This window comes from Equus asinus, chromosome 22 (assembly GCF_041296235.1).
Source record: "Equus asinus isolate D_3611 breed Donkey chromosome 22, EquAss-T2T_v2, whole genome shotgun sequence".
NCBI lineage: Eukaryota > Metazoa > Chordata > Mammalia > Perissodactyla > Equidae > Equus > Equus asinus.
The window spans coordinates 15,724,341-15,743,979 of NC_091811.1; the positions used below are offsets into that span (position 1 = coordinate 15,724,341).

The window sequence follows — 19,639 nt, forward strand, 5'->3', positions numbered from 1 at the left end:
CAGAGGGGCTCCTGGCGCAAGAGGCTGTGTTAGGTAACAGGGATAAAAAGCAAGTGACACCTTATCTGTGTCCTCCAATAGCTCACGGTCTAATGGAGATAGATGCATGCGACAAACTAAAATGTAAGGCAGAATGAGGAAAGGCAGTAAGAAAAGCGTGTGTGTGTGTGTGTGTGCGTGCGCATGTGATGAAAAAGATGGGAAGGAAATACACCTCAAATGTTGATAGTGATTATCTCTGTTTACTGGGTTTAAGGGTGATTTTCTCTTCTTTAGTGTTTGCAGGCCTGCTCCCTGAGGCCAGGGCCTGTCTGTCTTGTTCCCAGTGGTATATCCCAGTGCCTTCCTAGAGCGCTGAGCATGAAGCAGCACGCAGTGTCTGCCGAACAGAGAACAGACTGAGGCTGCTCTCTGGAACGCCCCTCCGCGGGGTGGAACCACCTGCGGGTGAGCAGCCTGCTCGGGTCTCCCCATCACGCAGGGCTTCTCCACCAGCGCTGGCTCTCTGGAGCCCACTGCTGCCCCCTGCAGTCAGGAGGTCAGCCGGTGTCAGATTTACCCGCCCCTCCACCCACCCTGGGAAAATCCCTCAGGTTTTCTTGCAAATAAGAGTAGGTGTCAGGTGGAGGGTTTGAAAGTTTGAATATTTGCATTCCCAATGCTCTACCGCTCAACTGGAAACATCTTCACTGGTCGTCTGCCTTGGGGTCACAGCGAGGTTAAGCCCTCGGGAGGGGGCAGCTAAGTGCCCCAGTGAGACTTAACATGAGCAATGGTCCTCCATCCCTGCTCCCTAACTTCGGCCCCACATCTCAGTTGAAGATGCCCTTCATCTTCACAATCCATAATGGGCAGGGATGGGTGCTCTACCAGGGCATTCTATCCAGGGGAATCCCAAAATTACTCCTTCAGGCCGGCAGCTCCATTCTGACCTGTGCCCAGCATTCTGTAGCATCTCCCTCAACATTAAAACAGTAGCCACTGACCTAACAGTGTCACAGCGTGGTGTCCCCGGAAGAAAGTGATCTCCTTCCTTTAAAGACATTGATCCCCAGAAAACGAAACGAAGGAGTTCCTACGCCCTTCATTCATCTCTGGGACAATGGGGCATGTTAAATCGCCAGCACAGCTGACAGTTGAAAGTTGAAGGTGAAAAATAACATGGGTCGGTTGCTCCCCTGTTTCCTCTTCTCGCCGAATCCATTCTGGGCCCCCACCCCCACCCCAGCTCAGTGCCCTGCAGTCCCTAGATGGTTCTTGCCAGGCAGCACATAATTCCTCCTCCACCCTTGAGGCAGTCATGCTCAGGGTGACCTCTCTGCTCCCACGCTGCTGGCCCTTCCTGAGTTAGTGGTTCCAATCAATGCCTGGGAAATGCACACACAAGATCCAGGATGTGACTAGTGAGTTCACGTGCAGGCACTCTCGGCTCCTGCTGCGCCAGCTGGGGAAATTCAGGGAGGCCTCTGATTTCACAGGCAGTGTTAATGAAAGTTTCCCTTGCTTCGTTTTGCAGAAAGTAGGGCATGGGTGCGTGCTTCATCCTGCAGTGCTCTTGAGATGCCTCCACAAGACAACTGGCTGGTCATTAAGGAAGTGCACTTGGCACTGTGTGGGCTTCGAGGTTGGCTGCTCTCATTCCGACACGTGGGCTGAGGATGGTCCCTCTGGAGTTCATCAGAAGTGATGTGACTTCATTCAGGGATCTGCAGAAGGGATTAACTTCTAAGACATTGGCAGACCCACCCAACGATGACAGCAATATCACCCAGACTTCCAAGGCTGGGAAACAAATGGCTCTGCTCACACTCATCAAGCCACTGCTGCACAGAAGGACTGCTGGCGGCGGGGAGAGGTGGAGAGCAGAATGGATTCAGTGACCACTTATACGATTCAGCAGCAGGCGCCAATTATTCAGACATGCAACCCAGGAGAGGCAGGCAGGCCTCCCTAAAGCATTGCCAGGTTGCTCCCTCCTCAGCAGCTCCCATGCTTGTGGAAGGAAGCGCAAACTCCCTTCCCAGGCTTCTTGGGCCTTTTGTGGTCTAAGGAAGTACAGAATGCTATTCCCTGAGATATGACAGGACAGAATGGAGAGGATAGCATCTTTCCTAGGAAAGGAATCATCTACACCCAGGAATTCTCTGGTAGGCTCTCCACAGAATTAGTTCCCACGCCTCTTGGAAAGTCACTCTCTAGTCCAGTTGTCTTGCCTCCCCTTCTACCCCCAGCCATGCCTTCTTGCTGTCACTCATTTTGCTTCCATATCTGAAAAACTCCTATATACCTTCCGTCCCACCAAATTTTATCCACACTTTCAGCAGTGTATTAGTTCCCTCAGGGCTGCCATAATGAATTAGCAAAAACTACGTGTCTTAAAACAATAGAAATTTACTCTCTCACAGTTTTAGAGGCCAGAAGTCCTAAATAAAGGTGTCCACAGGGCCACTCTCCCTCCAAGCCACGCTCCCTCCGAAGGCTCTAGGGGAGAATTCATTCCTTACTTCTTCCGGCTTTCGGTACCTCCAGGCGTTCCTCGGCTTGTGGCTGCATAACTCCAGTCTCTGCCCCTGTCTTCACATGGCCTTCTCCTCTGTCTCTCTTCTGTGTGCCTCTTATAAGGACACTTGCCATTGAATGTAGCCCACCTGGATAATCCAGCATGATCTCATCTGGAGATCTGTAACTTAATTATGTCTACAAAGACCGTTTTTTCTGATAGAGTCACAATCATAGGTTCTGGAAGTTAGAACGTGGACCCATCTTTTCAGCATTTACTTCCCTGCAGGCTGGGATTCTCACCCTCACAGCTCATTAGAATCATCTGGGGAGATGTTTAGACCCCAGATACCTGGGCCTCCCTCCAGAGATTCAGTTTCAAATGATCCTGCGTGGGGTCAAGGTGTAAAGTGTGTGTGGGGTTTTTTTCTGTTTGTTTTTGCTTTTTTTAAGTCTCCCAGTTTCTGAAGTATAGCCTGTTTCAAGGCTCAAGGTCTCACAGTCTCTCACCAAGCAGACATGACAGGCGATAGCAACTTTCACTCATCGCTTTCTCCAGGATTATTTTTGATTTAGTCACAAATCAGACAGCCATCTACTGTTTTCTGAGAATGTCAGAGGCCTTAGAGCTCATTTAAACCAGTGGGGCTCCAGCCTCTCCCATCAACACTCCATTTTTACAAAAATATTCAGAAAGGCCCTCTTTACTGCCTGAAACGCAACTCCGAGGTCAGTTAGTTGACCCGTATGCTTAATTGAGCTCAAACTGTAATATAAAGGAGAGAAAAGGAAAGCAATTTATAATGAAATAACAAACATTTCAATATGCCCCTGCAGGGCTGCACTGGAACACATATGCAACAGCCAAGGCCCACACCTCCTTGTAATGCACAACATTCGACTGAACGCTCCACACAAGGACTACGAGGAAATCAAAGAGCAGAGGACAACACAATGAAAAATGTTAGGATGGAAATAACAAACCCACTTACCCATCTGTATCTGATAACAGGAAGGAGGAAATAGTCTGAACTGAGATAGAATTCGCATGCCAAAGCAAATTACTGATGTGGACGGAGAGAAAACAAGGAAGTATATTGTTCTTGTGAATGAGCTAAGCCTTATACATATGTATAATGTCATAATAATTTATTATGCTGGGACATGGGACAGGGCAGTGACAAAGTATGGAAAACATGTCTCCAATTTGGAAGTCCCGCCCAGGGAGTGCAGGCACACATTCCGTCATTAGCATTAAAAAACCTTGGAAATGATATCCTTTTTGTTTAGGCAATGGAGACAGGAGGATGGATTGGAAAAAAGGAGACTATCAGAGTAAGGGTGAAAAACCAAAGCAACCCCAAAGTAAATCATTGTAATATCTAATTTTTGCAAGAGATTTCTTACCATTGTACTACAAATATACATACATATTAGAACACAAACTATTTTAAAAACAGCTTTTATAAAGAAGTTTGCTGAGATGGTGACATTTCACGCACCTCTGCTAATTTAATAGTATGCTGTCCTGTGTCCAAGTCCGTTAGACACAGTCTCGGATCTCCTATCACAAATCTGCACGGGGTTTCCTTGCTGTTGCACTGACTGCATGTTTCACTGAAACCCTTTTCAGTTAAACGCATGTGTGGAAATGCTCTAATCTGGACAGAACGTATGGAATGTGGAAATTATCCAATCGTTTCAAGACTTTATTTTATTTAGGCTTCTCTTCCCAAAACAACTGTCTCCTAAATTACTGGGCTTTTTGCATAACTTCTTTGAAAACTTCTCAGTATTACTATGTGGGAAGGTATTACTGATTTATATTTGTAATGGCTTGAGTTTGGGTAGGTCAACCACCACATATGGAATCACAACTAGCGTCCCCAGCCCCGACCCAGAAAATGTCGGGAGCATCTCTCCAGCGTGTGGCACTCAAAGCTACCCCACAGATTTCCAAAATGCCCTTTAGGGCTTCAGTACTCAAAGCACTATGGTCGTTGGACCAGGAGCATCACCGGGGAGTCGGCAGATCTCGGGAGAGGCAGAATCTTAAGCCTGGGACTAGACCTACAGAGTCAGAATGTGAACAAGACCTGCAGGTGATTCGTAGGCACACTCTAGGGGGCAGTACTGACTCCACTGGGAACACTGACGAAACCCGACCTCGTTCATTTCTTGAATGACAAAACAGGCCCAAGAGGGCAGGTTGACTGTGTATTTTTCTCCTCTTCTTGTCACTAAGTTCCTTGAGGACAAGAAGGGTATGGGATTCTTCTCTTGTGTCTCCACACAGCTGCCAGTACAGAGAAACACACATAGCTGTGGCCCTAGAAATGCCTGTTGTCTGTATTCCAGCAGGACTCTGAATTCCCCTTTTTGACCAGAGAACAACTGGTTTCTGTTACTCATCCATGGACCCACAAGCAACAGATCCCCAGCAGTCGCTTGAACTGTTTCAATACCTGTTTTGTAAATTTCACTATTAACACCAGCTGCACCAAAGATCACAGCATTTGAATGAAAAGCAACTGGCTCCCTCCCCAACCCTCTGCCCTGCGGCTGCTGTGGTTAGCGTCACACTCAGAGAAAGAATAAATAAAAAGCAGAAACCCCTAGTTGTTCTAAGACAACCACAGAGATGACAGATGCTGTTGCATGCAAACTTGGGGGAGAAGAAAGATAAACGGTAACCATAAAAAGCCAAGAAAGGAGCTTCCTTGTGACAAGACCCTGTCTGCAGATCCTTTTGCTGCAGGTCAAAGACGGTGACTTACGAACTGTGCCCTGTTGTTATCTTTGTAGCCCTCCCGGCCCTCCACAGCCCTCAGCTGGCTGGGCCTAACAGTCCTTTACTGGAGAAGAGCACTAACTGCCACAGGAAGTGCCCCATGGGGCAGCCCAGCTCAGCCACTAAACAAGTGACCAGGAATGAGGAAAGCTGAGATGGGGAGCAACAAAGGGAAAGGAGGTTTCCTTTAGCCCACCTCTCAACCCTGATTGAGCCTGTCTCCAGAGAGCCCATGGCCTCTAGAGCTGCAGCCACCGTAAGCTTCACCCTGGGCTGTGGGCAGGATGGCTCAACACCTTAGCTCACAGCCTCCACTTCCGGGCCCTCGCTTCCTTCCTCCATCAAGCAACGTAAAATGATGAAGACCCAGGACAACTGGAAACCACCCGCCTTGTCACTCCACAGTGAATCCATCTCTTCTATCACATTCAGGACCCAGCCTGACACATCCATGTCATTCCAATACCACATCAACCGGGTGGCACTACTGCTTCTGTTGACGTGTCCTAACTAGGCTCCAAGGACTAGGGTGTGGCTCATTCATCTTATCGAACACCTGGCACACGGCCTTTCATTCAGAGATGGCGCCATAAATGTTTGGAGATTGAAAGAGCAAAGGGGGCAATGGAACCAATTCCACTCTATCCGATGTGGCAGACCATAAAGGAGCAGCTTTGTGAGGAGAACAAAAGTGCATTCTCGGTATACACCTTCTTTGGGACGTGCCACCACCTCACCCATTTTCAGAGATGCTCTCTTATCTTTGTCAGGACCATCACTGCCATGCCACCACTGATGATAAACTTAAAATATGAGAGGTATCACTGTAAACCACATCTTTTTTTTAAGACTTTGGAGGCAGCATAATATATTAGCTAAAACATCAGGTTCTAGAGCCAGCAATTCCTGGGTTCAGATACCAGTTCTGCCATGCGTGAATTATGAATCTTGGTCATGTGACTTCACTCTGTCACTGTTCCCTTGTCCATAAAATAAGAATAGGAATATCATGTCCTCATGGGGTTCTGATGAGATAATCCATGTAACAACAATATTTTTTTACTGTCTCCTTCGTTTTTATTACCGGTCTCTGAGCAGCAATCCAGGCGGTGCTGAAGCAACCAGCGAGCAGCATCCTTTCCCTCTGCTCCGGACAAGCACGTCAGGGCCGTGACCTGGCAGGGCTGCAGATGCAAGCGCCAGGCAAGCAACGCAGAGCAGCCAGCTCGGCAGGCATGGACGAAGCAGAGTCACATCCACAAAGCAATCTGCCCTCTCCCTTTCCTCTTGAAAAGACAGCCTCCTTGGCTTTCATTTCCCACTTGGGAGAGACATGAATACAAGAGTGATTTCCTCTTCCTTCTGAATCTAGTACAAGAAAAACAGCACCATCATGACGTTCAGTGGCAGTCAATACTCAGCCTTAATGGAAGAGACTTAGTGAGAGGTGTTGGGGAAACGTCAAATGGGAGAAGGCTCGTCTTACTGTTAGGGACCCTTAGTGACAGCCGCTACTCAATCCAACCAGTTGTCAACACAGTTATTAGAACCCAGTGTCGCCAGTCCTTTTGATAATTCAAAAATATTTCAGAATTTCTAAATTATACACATTCAGGTACAATACAAAATGGCAGTTTTATTCACTGTAGCATTACTTGTAATAAACACCAAATGACTGAAAACAACCTGTGTCCATCAGTAGGAGATAACTAAATAAATTATGATGCATCCATACAATGGAATATTATTCCCCTGTGAAAAAGAGGGAGAAAGCTCTCGACATACTGATCAGGAAAGACATCCAAGATAAATTAAGTGAAAAATGCAAGGTAAAAAAAAAGTGTGTATAGTGTATTATAACTACATACGAAAGAAAGGGGTGAAGGCAGAATATATATTTGTACTGACATGTATTTGCAATAAGAAACTCTAGAAGGATGTATAAGAAACTAATAAAAGTGGTTACTGGGGAGGGGGCAGTTCAGGCAGATGGAGGCCAGGATAAGATTTCACTAGATATCTTTCTATAATGACTTGATTTTTGAACTATGTGAATGTATTGCTTATTCAAAAAAGTACTATGAAAACACTGTGAACAAAACATCTACACACCACAAGTGGCCTGTGGGCCTCTGGTTTACAACGTCTGCACTCAGGGGTCCTACACTGGGGAGACAGGACGTTGGCACATGGGGTCCAGGTTCTACTAGGTTTGGAGACAAGCAGGTCGTTCCATATCTAGCATTGGGTACTCTCTCTGAATTGCCCGGCAATGAGCTGGTTGGATCCCATAGCTCCTCCTCTCCCAGGGGAAGGGGGTACAACTTCCCACAGGATGAGGTGGGGCTCCTTCACTTTGCTCCCCAGTTAAGGCTGCCTGGAACCCAAATGGTCTGTTTGCTCCCCTCTGTCGAGGCTTCTCCCCAACTTGTCCTATAAAAAGAGGGAGCAATAGGAGCGTGGAGCTCCTCCCCCGGAGTGCAGTATCATGGTGTGTCCAGCTGGGCCCAGCTCAAACAAACTTCCCTGGAGAATGCTGACAGAACAGAGGACACGTGCCCTGCTCACTCTTCTCCCTGTCCCTTCCAGTCAGCACCAAGGGACAGTGTTACTATGCACCCCGGCCCCTTGGGTCCTAGTCTTGTCACTGTGAATGAGCTGACTTGGTGCCCTGGGTTTGAACGGTGATCTCCAAATAGAGACATGTCAAAGTCCTAACCCCAGCGCCACAGAATGGGATCTTATTTAGAAACAGTGTCATTGCAGACGTCATCAGTTAAGATGAGGTCACACAGGAGTAGGGTGGGCCCCTACCCTAATGTGACTGGCGCCCTTGTAAGAAGACGGTCATGTGAAGACAGAGAGCCGCAGGGAGAACACCAGGTGACAACGAAGGCAGAGCTTGGATTACGCGGCTACAAGCCAAGAAGCACTAATGCCTGCTGACAGACCACCGGAATCCAGGAGGAGGCAAGCAACACTTCTCCTAGGGGTCAGAGCGAGCACAGCCGGCCAACACCATGACTTCAGACTTCTATCGTCCAGACCTGTGACACAATGAGCCTCCGTTGCTTTAAATCACCCAGTTTGTGGTGCTTTGTCCCGGCAGCCGTAGGAAAGGAACACACTCGGCCACTGTCCACCTCAGCAGGTGCTCGAGATACCGATGACAACTCTGCCCAAGTGAAAGAAAATTCTAGGATCTCAACTGCTTATTTTCATTACATAGCTATGCAGTGAAAAATCAACCAGTAAATAATGACTGAGTACTGACCCTGTGAAGAATTGAGGAGAAATAAAATATCCTATTACTGCCCTCAAGGAGCTGACAATCTGATGGAAGATTTCAGACAGACGCATAAAATCGAATGACACGTATCATAAAGGCCAGATCAGCGTTACTTCACCCCAACGGACACCACAGAAGTCTCTCGTGACTAAATTCCACCGCCCTGCCGGCCGGGGTCAATCTGCTGTATTTTACTTTAGCTGCTCCTGACACGTGTGTCTGGAAGAACTGGGAAAACTTTAGAGTGTCAGGCTAGTAGACAGTTTCTGAAAGATGTCCCCTCTGCTCCTAGCATAGAACGCAAACTTCCTGCCCACTGCGGACACCCACTGCTTTCCAGGATCGTTATCTGCTGCCCTTGCTTGAAGCCTCTCCCATTGGGTTCTCACCAGCTTTCTTTCTCTGTTCAGACAGGCAGACCCTCGAGGGACAACAAGCCTATCCTGCAGCTCTCCAGGGATCGGACATGCAGAAAACACAGATCGATGTGGTTTGGGAGTCCACTTTGGTAAGCTGACTAACAGTTTTTAAGAGGGGCTACAGAAAATCAGAGAGCCCTAGCACAGACACAGCCCTCCGCATCATCATTCAGAACACCTCCTTACCAGGCCCAGCCTTCTGGCAGGTGGCTGCTCCCACTACCCTCGGCCTCTAGGAACTCGCTTTCTTACCATAAGCAAGCCTCGTGTCCAGTTACACACCTGGCGGTGGGGGAGGCAGCACACCTGGACTAAACTCTCCTGGAGCGCCCTCTGAAGCCCAGGTCTCTGGGGGCTGGCTGCCCCGGGGCTCCTCCTGCAGCTCTGTCCTTAGGAAGAGACGCGGCCGTGCTGAGTGCCAGGTGGAGAGCCAGGCTGGGCTCATGAGGAAGAGGGGTAAGTCACTGCTGCCCCACCCTCAAGAAGCAGCCTGATGACCAGAGTGTGGCTCTGGGCCAGTCTCCTGCAGGGCAGCTGTGGTCAGGGCATGACCTGCAGCTGGAACAGACAGAGGGAAGGTCTCCTCACTTCGATTTCAAGGAAGTCATCATAGATGCTCAGGGGAGAAAAGACCTTCCAAGTCACTTAGTTTCCATCTTGTGACTTAGATAAACCACCAGCTGGGTCTGGTCAGGCTTTGAAGCAGACGCTGTTGCTTCACTGAGCAACATCCATTTCTCCCTTCCTCCTTTCTAACAGAACTCCAGGTGTGTTCACCACTCAGGGTAAGCGACCACATGCCCGGCTCAGCGGCCTCATCCAGTCAAAGCAAACCCAGGCTTCTCGCCAGAGGGCAGGTTAGAGGTGAGCTTCTGACCCGCCTCTGGTCACTGAGACACTGGGGCGGTCCTGGAGGTATTCCTAGAAATATTTTCCTGGCTCTTAAAAAAGAGGATGAAAGAACCTCCTCGTCTCTTGGATGTTGTCTTGTTCAGCCCCACTGTGACCTTCTGCAACTACACTGTGACCATGACAGGGGAACATGAGGGAAGAGCAGAGAAGGATAGAAAGAACCTGGTCCTTGATGACATCATTGAACACTGGATTAAACAACCCTGGCGTCACTCTTGCTCCAGACTTCTTCTTACGTAAGTAATCAATGTCAAGATTGTTTATGGCCGTTGAGTTGGGATTTTTTTGCTACTGACAGCTAAGATTATCCCAAATTGTGTGCACTCAGATGGTCCCGAGACCACAGGACCACATTCCTGAAGCGCAACCCCACTGTACTGACTACAGCATTCCCAAACTCCCACACCATTCTTTCTCCCCACCTTTTCTTGGTATTCAGGCCTTTCCCCAGACTTGACACATTTTACCATCTTTCCATTGCAGTAATCAATTCTGCAACATATGCCAATTCAGTCATTTAATTAAGAAATATTTTCCTACGCTGTACCAGACAGACTAAAAATGAAGCCTTGAAGAATGCACAGCGGGTGAGAGCCGCTCCTGGTAAGCAGGGAAGAGCCGCGAGCAGATGCTAGGACAGCTCGTGCCCCATGGCTGTGTGAGCACAAAGGAGAAGGCGAGGGTGGCCTGGGCGCATGGGAGTGTAAGCAACAGCACCTCAGAAAGGAAACTAATTCTTGAAGGAAGAGTAGAAAATTGTGAGCAAAAAAGAGTGAGGGAGGCGGACCTCACACCCAAGGATAGGAACAAGAATAAAAATAACAATGGTGGCCGCTGACACACCCTGAGCGCTCACAGTGACCTGAGCACTGCTGTCAGTGCTTTCTGAGTGTTAACTCACTCTCCCCCAGAGCCTAAGAGGTAGTTTATATTATTAGCCCCGTTTTATGGACAAGTAAACTGAGGCATGAAGAGGTTAAGGGACACAGGAAGCGAGCGGCAGAGGCAGCATTTGCGCCCAGGCAGCAGTGCTCCTGGGCTCACACTCTTTAGCGGTCTAACCGGTGTTCTCACAGTGCTCGCCAGAACAGCAGCACCAGCAGCCCCTGGGAACCTGTTCCAAATTCAGACCTTGGGCCTCATTTCAGACCTACTGACTCAGAACCTCTGGGGGCGAGGTCCAGCATTTTGCGTTTTAACAAAGCCTTCCACATGATTCCAATGCCCAGTAACATCTGAGAACCCCTGCTCGACACCATAAATATGTAATGAGAAGGGGGGGCAGATTCCGAGGAATATGAATGGTGGGAAGAGAAGCAAAGTCAGCCAGAAAGATGAGGTAAATTATGAAGAACCTTGCCTATCAGCCTGAGGAGGATGGGCTCCGTTGCACGGGCGTGAGGGAGAAAGGCGGGAGGTGAAGCAGGAAGCGGCATGGTTAAGCTTTGTTCTTTGGGGTGAGATCTCTGGCATTCATGGTAGGAATGGACCAGAGAGGGCAGAGGCCAGAGGGAAGGAGCCCAGGTAAGAGATGATGCGATGGTTCAGATAAACAACAGTAGGGGCTGCACTAGGTGGTGGCAGGGCAGAGGGAAGAGGAATGAGGACAGATTTAAGAGGCAGAGTACGAGAACAGCTGACACGCGATATGGAGCCGGCAGACGTATCCAGGATGACTCCATGGCTTCTAGCTTCAGAGGTTAGGTAGGTAGTCAAACTATTTTAGCCACATTGGAGATGCTGGAAGAGCAACAAGTATAGCAAAGAAGATAATTAGCTCCACTTGGGAAAAGTGAAGGTTGAAATGTCCATGGGACATTAGGATGCAGGTATTTCAGAATGTCATGAGAAAGAAGGATCTGGTGCTTAGGGGTGGGGTCGGGGCTGGACATACAGGTTTGGGATTCACCAGCATAAATGCGATGGTTGAAGCCATAGATAAAGTTAAGGCTGCTCACAGACTGTAGGAGGGAAATGAGCGAAGGCTGGAATCATGCAGGACACTAAAATTTTAAGGGACACCCAAAGTAAGACAGCAAAGTGGCTTAGAAGCAGAGCTTACAGAAGTAGAAGGAAATAAAGGAAAGAATGTTGTCTCAAAATCAAAGGATGAGGAAAGTTGGAGAATGTTTAAAGAAACAGAGGGTTGGCAATGGTTTCAATGGTAGAGGTGTCAAGTATGAAGACTGAGGAGAAACGATGAGTTTAGCGACCAGGAGGTCACAGGTGAACTCAGCAAGAGTACTTCCAGTCGAGGGATGGAGGCAGAAGCGGATTCATTCTCAGATGTATCCTCTAGATGAACAAGATCTACCAGAGGCCAGCCTCTGGGCTTTGGGTTGGGGAAAGAGTGACAGGCAGGATGTACACGAATCCAGCTCTTACCAGGTAGCGGGGAAAAGCAGGCAATGAACAGAAACTACAAAAATAATGATGGGGTCACACCTGACCTAAGTGTCCTGATGAAGACATGAATGTGCGGAACGTTTGCCACAGGGAGCGCAGAGCAACAAGACTAACGTAGAAGATGAGGGAAAGAAGTTACACTTAAATTAGCTCCTGCAAGATAAGCAGGAGGGAGCCAAGGAAAGGGACGAGAGGGGATGGAGCGCATTCCACGAAGAAGGAACGGCGGGTGCAAACACCCTCAAGGAGAAGGAGCTTTCATGCGCTCAAGGAATGGAAGGAAACCAAGGGGCTAGAACAACTCTAACAGGGAAGGGAGCGGCCAGAAACAAGGTTAAAGAACAGGCTTCATGGACCAGGTTAGGGACCTGGGACTTTATCCAAGCAGTCATAGGAAATCACTGGAAATACAGGAACATAGGAAACATAGGAAATCAACCTAAAAGGTTGGGAGAGAGATGATTGATTTGCATTTTTTAAAAGACAACTTTGGCTACTTGAGGGGAACGCATTGGGGAGGGAGGGAGGGTTAGGAAGTAGACACTTGGAGATCAGTTAGGGAATTATTAAAGTCCAGGCAGGAGACGGTGGTGCTCTGGCCCAGGGTGGTGGCAGATGAGGAGGCACGAGGGAACAGATGCTAGAGCTGTTTAGAAGGTGGAATCAAAAGAACCAAGGGACTGAATCTGACAAATGTGGAGAAGGAGGGGTTGGGGCCGGCTTGGACTCTGTGGTCCCCTCTACATCCAGTTTGGATACTCCCAGAGGACCAGTGGGATGGAAGAACAGGTGCCCTGAGTTCTAAGCAGAGACAAGGCTAAGTCGCAGTGGCCCTGGGGGGGCTCACGGCAGCAGCTGGGGGACAAGTCTCACCAAGCTGTCCTCTCCTAAGGGGGCCTCTCACCCCTTAGAGATAAAATGACTCCTTCTAACAGGAAGTGTCCTGAAAATCTCCTCCTCTTTTTTGGTCGTGTACTTTCGGGTCACGTCCTCTGGGGCTGGGGTGCCGAGCAGAGCAAGTCTCCATTGCTCTGCCACTCCAGCTGGACAAGCCACGCTGTGACAGGCCTCTCACTGAGACACAGCGCGCACTCTTCAGGGCCTCCATAAAACACGTTCAGTGCAGTGGGGGCAATTCTAGGTCCCAAAGGCCAACCTTCCCTGGATTACTTTTCCCTCTCATAATTTTGTCAATTTTAAATAAATACGCTAGACTTCTATTTCCAGCATTATGGCAGGCTAAGTACTTAGATTGACCCTCCCACAGAAAACAACTGAAAATCTTGTATAAAATATAAAAAACAATGTTTCTAAAAGCATGGATGAACTGGTGAGAAGGGAAGGGAATTCACCAGCCAGGGCTTTCTTCAGGTAATGGGATATCAGGTACTGACTATAATAATGACTACAGGAGTCTCCCTTACCCGCGGTTTTACTTCCACAGTTTCAGTTACCTGTGGTCAACTGTAAGCCAAAAATATTAAATGGAAAATTCTAGAAATGAACAATTCATAAGTTTTAAATAGTGTCCCATTCTGATTAGCATGATGAAATCTCATGCCAACCTGCTCCATCCCACCCGGGACATGAATCGTCTCTGTCCCGCGTATCCAGGCTGTATATGCTGCCTGCCCGTTAGTCACTTAGTAGCCATCAGGGTTATCAGATCGATTGTTGTGGTATTGCAGCGGTTGTGTTCAATTAACCCTTATTTTACTTAATAATGGCCCCAAAGCACAAGTGTAGTGATGCTGGTAGTTCAGATGTGCCAAAGAGAAGTCATAAAGTGCTCCCTTTAAGTGAAAATGTCAAAGTTCTCAACTTAATGAGGAAAGAAAAAAAATCGTATGCTGAGGTTGCTGAAATCAATGACAACTTTTATTACATTATATTGTTATCATTGACCTATTTTATTATTAGTTATTGTTGTTAATCTCTTACTATGCCTAGTTTATAAATTAAACTTTATCATAGGTATATACGTATAGGAAAAAACATAGTACAGATAGGGGTCGGTACTGTCCATGGTTTCAGGAAGCCACTGGGGTCTCGGAACTTATCTCCCATGGAGAAGGGAGGAATGCTGTATAATGTAATCAAAGAAATTAAAGACAGGCTTGCAAACACGCACAGGGAACAAAACAATCGTGAGAAATAACCAAGAAAATTTGACCAAAGAGAATTTTTGGAAATAAAAATTAACTGAAATTAGAGACTGTGGACAGACTCTATAGCATACTAGACACAGTCTGAGAAAGAAGCAGTGAACTGGAAGCCAGGGCAAAATAAATTAACCAAAATGCAGCACATAAAGACTCGAAAAATGTGAAAAAGAGCTTAAGAGACATGAAAAGTAGAGGCTAACATACATCTCTTTGGAGTCCCAGAAGTAAAAGACAGGGAGAGAGCATTGGTACAGGTAGTGGCTAAAAATCTCCCAAAAGTGAGGAAAGATACCAATACACATACTCAAGAATGACAACGAATCCCAAGAAGAATAAATGAAAAGACATCCACAACCAGCTGCATCTCAGACTGCAGAACACTCGAGACAAGGAGAATATGCTAAAAGCAGCCAAAGAGAAAAGTTACCTTTCAATGGCTACCAGCCAGGCGACAGCAGCAGGATCCCTTCTACGTGTTAAAAGAAAGTAACCATCATCTGAGAATTCTGTACTTAAAGAAAACGCCCTTTAAGAATAAGAGAAATGAAGACGTGAGCTGAGAAACAAAACTCGTTTGCTGAGTTCTTACAAGCACACCTTCAGTAAAGGACGTTTTTTAAAAGGTGTATTTCAGACGGGAGGAAAGAGATTCTAGATGGAAGATCTGAGATTAAAGAAAGAACAAAGAACAAAGAAAATGAAATGGATTTTCTCAATCTGTTGAGGAAATAACACAGGTTTGGAGTCAGACATATCTTGCTGTCATTTCTTACTGTGGGGGAAACTCGAACACGTTAATCTCTCAGAATCTCGATATCCTCATCTTAAAAAGTCATATAATAGTGCCCCTTAAACAAGGTTTTTGTGAGGAATAAATGAGCAAACACATATAAATTCTCCAACATAGCTTCTGCATCTAGAAGGTGTAAAATAAATGTTAATTTCTTATCTCTTTGAAAATTAACAAATAATCAAGTAAATAACACATTGTTAGCTACAAACACAGACTCCCTCTGCTCCAGGTGTGAGACAAAATCCTGGCCCTTTTTCGCACTGTATGAAGCTACTTGATGGAGCTGATGTTTAGTGGTTGTTTTCTTTTCATCTTTTCAGTATCAAGTCTAAGATCTTTCAAACAAAGCAGCTATGATTTATTTTAAAACACTGCATGTGTACACACAGCCCCAGGGACATACCCTGGATTCCAGTTTAACTCACAATCTTAAAGCAATGTGTGCTCACAGTTTTATGAGGACCTGAAACACGCGTTGACCCATCCATGGGGCAAAATGGCCCCTCCCACCCGCCACCTTCCCCAGGGACCTTCCACCAACGCGGGGAGAGCCACGCGCGAGGACCGCTCTGCCACAGCTTCCCACCCCCTCCCCACGCTGAGACACGCTCCCCAGCGCCATCCCTGACTGCGCTCTCAGGTTCATCAGGACTAAAAAGAAGAGGAAAACCAAAGCGATAAAAAGCAGCTAAGAAAAGCTTAGTCTCCTTCAGGTTCTCTGCCTAACTTTCACTTGGCAACAATTTGGTGGGTGCATGAGGGACAGGAGGAGGGGACAGACAACCCACAACCAATCTCTCCTTGATGGTGTCAAGGAAGCAAACAGCTTGAGTCCTGAAGTTCTCAGACCTGGGCTGGCATCCTTACTCTGCCACTTGTTACCTGTGTGTCTTTAGGCAAGCCACCTAACCTCTCTGATTTTATTTTCCTCACCTGTATTTGAAGGCAATAACTATATTTGTAGAGCATCTTACAATTTACTAAGTGTTTCCACAGGTACAATTTCACTTAATATGCACACTCGGGTGTGTAACACCCAGCATAATACCTCCCTGTATTGTTGTAAAGATTAAAAGTGGAGTCTGGGACTGCTGTGTAACCTGCAAAAAGCTTTGTCCATACAAAAGATCATGACCAGGATATATAACTTCCTTGTTAAGAGACGGGCTCTGCAGTCCAAGTGTCTGCATTTGCTTTGTGACTCTACCCTTACTAGCTGTGCGACCTTGAGCAAGCTGCTTAGCTTCTCAGTTCCTCACCTCCAAATTAAAGACGATAATAATACTCCCATCTCGGGGCTGGCCCCATGGCTGAGTGGTTAAGTTCGCGTGCTCCGCTGCAGGCGGCCCAGTGTTTCATCAGTTCAAATACTGGGCACAGACATGGCTCCGCTCACTGAGCCACACTGAGGCGGCGTCCCACATGCCACAACTGGAAGGACCCACAACTAAGAATATACAACTATGTACCAGGGGGCTTTGGGGAGAAAAAGGAAACAAATTTTTTAAAGTTTTAAAAAAAAATACTCCCATCTCATAGCTCAGGGCTTCGTACGTGGGAGGCTCTCAGTGAACAGAGTCGCCTTGAATCTACATCAAGTGTAGCTGACAGGTGTGTGAGCACACCCATCCACCCTCGCCGACACCCAGCTTCCTCTGACCTTTCTCATCCGTGTTTACCTCACTCTCCACACCCCCGGGCAAACATTTGCACAGGGAGGGCAGAAGCTCTGCGTATCAGGACATCCTGTGGATTGTTTCTTGAAGACAACAAAGCCTCAGACCCCACCAGACTTGTGGGGCATCTCCATGCTGTTCTGGACAGAAGCAGAGCCCAGGCTCCCAGGGGTCCCAGTCAGCCCCCACTCTTCCCACTCCTGCTAGGAGTCTTGCTGCGGCAGGTGAGAGAGCTCTGGACCACAGGATGCTGGCCGAGCCTCGATTCCCTAACTGGACTGTGACGCTCAGCCTATTAGTAAAAGGCACTGAGGCCTGAGCTGACACCATGTGAACCTATGACACGGACTCCACATGTGACGTGGAACCACATGACACCACACGGATCGACGAAGCAAATGGTTAATTTAGCCAAACTCAGCGAACAGAAGGAAACTACTTGTCTGCAGAAGACAGAAGCAGCCCCATTTAAAAGGCTTTATCTTTGTAAAGTACTTTCACATTGTCACTTTTTATTTCACTGTTTGACATGCCTAAAAGATGTGAAGGGCAGCTGTTTACCAACGAGGCACCTGAGGGCACGGTGAGCAAGCGGAGAAGCCCTCCTGCCAGCACCTGCTGCGGAGCACCCGAGCTTTCTGACGTCCCGTCTGTCAGCTCCAGCCCAGGGACCGGGCCAGGAGAGCTGCACCCTCTGAAGGCTGCACGGAGCCTTGCGCCAGACCGGCACTGCCTTCAGATGGCGCAGGCAACAGGACGTTGTGCGACACGGTGTAGTCACTCAGCGTGTGTCTCAGCCCCGAGAAAGAAAATGCACTCGGGAGCACTCACCGGGCCCGGGCGCTGGATTTCAGCAGCTAAGCGCATCAGCAGTGGAGCGGCATGCGTGCGTGCTCTCCACAAGCGGGTGAGACAGGCGGCCGTGGCTGTCACCGCGCCAGTCAACGTCTCTTTCTAAAGTGCCTTGGAGGCTGCGCAGGCTGTAGGCAGAGCACAGCACGCTGCGCGGGAGCGACCGAGTCAGGGACCCAGGCAGGCAGGGGCAGACAGGGCTGGACCCAGCCCAGTTACCAGGCCTCGGACGGGGTGAACTGTGACAAGATGCCTGTGGCTCTATGACTCGGGCTGCACAGCACCGAGGCAGCAGACGTGAAAGAATTCAGCATGGGCCTGCTGTGAAAGGAGGCATCACCGGGCTTCTCCTCACCATCCGTCTCGGCTGGCCTTCCTGGTGGGTTACTTTGTACCAAGATGGTGTGCCTCAGAGGGTGGCCCCGAGCTCCCACTGTACATCATCTGCAGGGTTCTCAACACCGTCTCCATCCTCATGGAGCACGGTCCATAGAACACCCCCCGACCCGTGCAGGTTCTAGAAACCTCCCAGGGTAGACAATCGTGCCCAGGCAGGGCCAACTGTGCTTGATCCTACGCAACATCCCTGACCACATGAAAGAGGAAGGATCAGAGAGGCCAGAGTCGCATCCTGGCTCCTTGCATCTTTTAGATGGTAAACTGAGTACGTGAAGTCCAGCAGGCAGAGGAGGTGACCCTTAGAAATACTGGTAGGGTTAAGGCATGTCTTACGGCCTGAGCAGAACTTCACTGGTTTAATTTCCATGCAGACTGGTCCTCAGGCCCCGTCGACTGAAATGGACTTAAGGACCCTCATCAACCATTCCTCCCAGACTCCCTGCCACCACCTGTCTGCTGATTCTGCCGTCCGTGAAGCCCAGCTCAGCTCTCACCGACCTGTTACCCTCTCTGAAGCCCATTTCCTTCTAGGACACAGTCCGCCCCATTCTCTCAGCCACAGTCACACACGCTGTCAAAAGCAGCATTATGGCCTTTGTTCTTTCTCCTAGCACGATGCACTGCACACAGTAGATGCTCCATAAGTGTCTGTTGATTCATTTTGTTTTTGTTTTTGGTATCCACATTCAATAAAGCCACATTGATTTAGCCCCTAAAGTGTCAGAAAATTCAGATGTAGTATGTGATATACAGTGATTGCTATTCAGGACATATTAGAGCTTTTTATTCCCTTTCTAACTCCAATAAATAGGGCTTGCGTGTTTAAAAAGTATTTTTAGTTTACAATGTGTGATTACATAATGGAAGTCTAGTCATTTTTTTCCATTAACATTCATTTAACTTAGTTCCTTTTTGTGTCTTTGTTTCTGATTCAAGCTGTGGTTCAATGTATTAAAATTGCATTCCTTAAAAAGAAGTTCTATAGCAGGCTTTTTAACTGGCCTTCCCCACCCCTATATTTCTCACTGGCCTGTGCCTGCAGCAGCTCACGGGGTGTGGAGTCAGGGGATTCTTGCTCTCATTTCACGGGTGTGTTGACAGGGCTCTGTTATCAAGCAGACCCCACAACCCAAGGGGTCAGCCCTTTGCAGGGAGGCAGTCTGGTACCGAGGGATCAGCAGCCTGGGTGAGCCGTCCGTGATCTATATGTCTATTCCAGAACTAGATGTGTGAACTCAGACAAGTCATTTAACCCCTCGGAGCCTTGGTTTCCTCATCTGTAAAAGGACGAGCTAGGGCCTAGATTAGAAACAGTGCTGGCATGTGGCAGGCACTCAGTAAAGTGCCTTATTATCATGCCTGGGCCCCGTGCCAGTCTGCTGGGTGCTGCTTCTCCAACTGATGTCATTCACAGAGGTGAGCCACATCCAGCGAGGCC

At 48.1% G+C, this 19,639-nt stretch overlaps 1 protein-coding gene across 13 annotated transcripts in view; it reads right to left on the reverse strand.

Annotated features, from left to right (window-relative positions):
* The window catches only part of CRACR2A (calcium release activated channel regulator 2A), a 176,251-nt gene that overhangs the window by 99,961 nt on the left and 56,651 nt on the right, over nucleotides 1-19,639 (reverse strand). The window contains exon 3 of one of the 13 annotated variants that reach the window (XM_070494914.1): nucleotides 987-1,706. The exons of the other annotated variants lie outside the window; for them this stretch is intronic. The gene's annotated coding sequence lies outside the window, so the exon portion shown is untranslated. The remainder of the gene's footprint in view (nucleotides 1-986; nucleotides 1,707-19,639) is intronic. 13 annotated transcript variants of the gene reach the window in all.